General features: G+C 44.9%; 1 long non-coding RNA gene across 1 annotated transcript in view; it reads right to left on the reverse strand.

Annotated features, from left to right (window-relative positions):
* The window catches only part of LOC310821406, a 2,971-nt gene extending 861 nt beyond the window's left edge, over positions 1-2,110 (reverse strand). Inside the window, exons 1-2 of the long non-coding RNA XR_014554864.1 lie at positions 1,876-2,110; positions 1,431-1,477 (exon numbers count right to left, since the gene is read on the reverse strand). This is a non-coding gene — a long non-coding RNA (uncharacterized lncRNA). The remainder of the gene's footprint in view (positions 1-1,430; positions 1,478-1,875) is intronic.
* Between the last annotated feature and the right edge of the window lie 678 nt (positions 2,111-2,788).

Genomic DNA, 2,788 nt, shown 5'->3' on the forward strand with positions numbered 1-2,788 from the left:
ACAATTAAACCTCTTTTCAATTCTCTGAATACCGAGTCTTAAGCCAGCTAATGAGGTAAGTCTGGAAATAATAGATCCAGCTTTTGCGAACTTTGAGAAGGGAGAACAAAATGGAGTAGATACAGATAGACACCTCTACTGACAAATCACAAGTTTGGGAGGTGGGTGGCTCAGAGCTAAGGTGGAAATTGTGCTCTGTATAAATCAAAATAAATCTCTACGGCAAATGCAGACATCGGCTAACGTCGGCAAGCCTCTAAAAGTCTGTGACTCGTTTTCTGCCGGGGAGATATTGGCAAATAAAGATAGGCAGATTTTCTGAATATGCATGTCCCTCCCCCTCCGTCTGAAGGACGGTATGCCAGGAACATTTGCAATGTGTGGAAGGCAACGCGTCTAGACCTGTGAGACTACTGAATATCAGTCCGGAAGGTTCCTCATTGAAACTGTTTGTGTGTACAGTATGTCATTACATTAATTAGGGGCATAACATGTATTTGTCTGTCATTGGATCATTAACAAAAGTCTGAAGGTAAAGGTTATTGCTATTGTTACATGAATTACTGCTGCTACTTCCACTACACCCTGATGCACGACTACTGTCACTGTTTTATTATGACTACATTATATTGTACTGTTGACTTGTTGATTGTTGTTGATCGAGGAGCGAGATCCCAAAGCATGTCACTGTATAAATTACAGATGTATGCGATGTATGTGATAAATTAAATTTGATTTGATTTGATTTTCCCCATGCTTGCAGACTCTAAACAGGTCCAAGTGCCTCGACTGGAGACTTTCCAGACTATTGAGGGAGGTGAGAGAAAGTCCAAGACGAAGATCAGAACAGCCTGTTTGAACTGAAGCCGTCCAAAAGACGGAGCCTCCTCCTCCTCCTCCTCCTCCTCCTCCTCCGGAGCCTCAGGGCCAGAACTCAGAGGCTCTCCAACAGCTACTTCCCCCAGGCCATCAGGCTCATGAACAAGCCTACCCCGAACCCATGACTTTACCCCCAACACACCCACAGAATGAACTCTACCAGCACACAGTCACTTTAACAACACCTCTTACACCAACGGAACAGTGCAATAATAATGACATTCCACTGACCCACTTTACTTTTTTTTACTTACTATTTATACTGTAAATTGTGTCATGTCTTATGTGTCCAACGATCGTCACTGTCCAACTGTCTCACCTATCTTGTACTATGTCACTTATTGTCTTGTCTTACCTCATTGCACTACTGCGTATTTGTATTATTGTATTATTTGTATTATTTGTATTATTTGTATTATTTGTATTTTGGATGCTGCATTGTCAAGGAACCGAGCCCAAGAATTTGACTCCCTGCACTCGTGTCTGAGACGTAACAATGAAGTTGAAAGTTGAAAGTTGAACAGTCTGACAGGAGGAGGAGACTCACTCACCTCCTCAGTGCGTCCTCTCTCTGTATCAGGACTGGTGTGGGCAGACTCTGTGGAACAAACACCATTCATGACATGTTTGTGTGTGTGTGTGTGTGTGTGTGTGTGTGTGTGTGTGTGTGCAAGCTGCGTGTGTGTGTATGTGTGTGTGTGCAAGCTGCGTGTGTGTGCGTGCGTGTGTGTTTGTGTGCGTGTGTGCAAGCTGCGTGTGTGTGTATGTGTGTGTGTGCAAGCTGCGTGTGTGTGCGTGCGTGTGTGTTTGTGTGTGTGTGTGTGTGTGTGTGCGTGTGTGCAAGCTGCGTGTGTGTGTATGTGTGTGTGTGCAAGCTGCGTGTGTGTGCGTGCGTGTGTGTTTGTGTGTGTGTGTATTTGTGTGTGTGTGTGTGTGTCTGTGTGTATTTGTGTGTGTGTGTGTGTGTGTGTGTGTGTGTGTTTCGCAATATCTCACCTAATGCTTTATTACTCCGCCAACGTCCGTAAAATATAAGTGGTATGAGAGCGAACACCAACACAGCCAGACTCACAGACACGATGATGACCACAGACGTACCTGGAACACAGACACAATGAACACCAACACAGCCAGACTCACAGACACGATGATGACCACAGACGTACCTGGAACACAGACACAATGAACACCAACACAGCCAGACTCACAGACACGATGATGACCACAGACGTACCTGGAACACAGACACAATGAACACCAACACAGCCAGACTCACAGACACGATGATGACCACAGACGTACCTGGGACACAGACACAATGAACACCAACACAGCCAGACTCACAGACACGATGATGACCACAGACGTACCTGGGACACAGACACAATGAACACCAACACAGCCAGACTCACAGACACGATGATGACCACAGACGTACCTGGAACACAGACACAATGAACACCAACACAGCCAGACTCACAGACACGATGATGACCACAGACGTACCTGGAACACAGACACAATGAACACCAACACAGCCAGACTCACAGACACGATGATGACCACAGACGTACCTGGAACACAGACACAATGAACACCAACACAGCCAGACTCACAGACACAATGAACACCAGCACAGCCAGACTCACAGACACAATGAACACCAACACAGACAGACTCATACAGTCCATGCTGTACATCGCATGCAGAGGCACACACATGATTATCTATATTTACATACGATTTGTGTTAAATTAAAGCCACTCTCAGTAATTTCATTAAATTGAAGATAGATAGAAGCTAGAAAGGGTATTGTGTTCATGAAGTGACAACAGAAACAGAAACAACGGAGTAACAGGTCTATATGTTGGTAATGAAGGTCTATATGTATGTTGGTAATGAAGGTCTA

Source organism: Argentina silus (genome assembly GCF_951799395.1).
Source record: "Argentina silus genome assembly, chromosome: 22".
In the NCBI taxonomy this organism is placed as follows: Eukaryota; Metazoa; Chordata; class Actinopteri; order Argentiniformes; family Argentinidae; genus Argentina; species Argentina silus.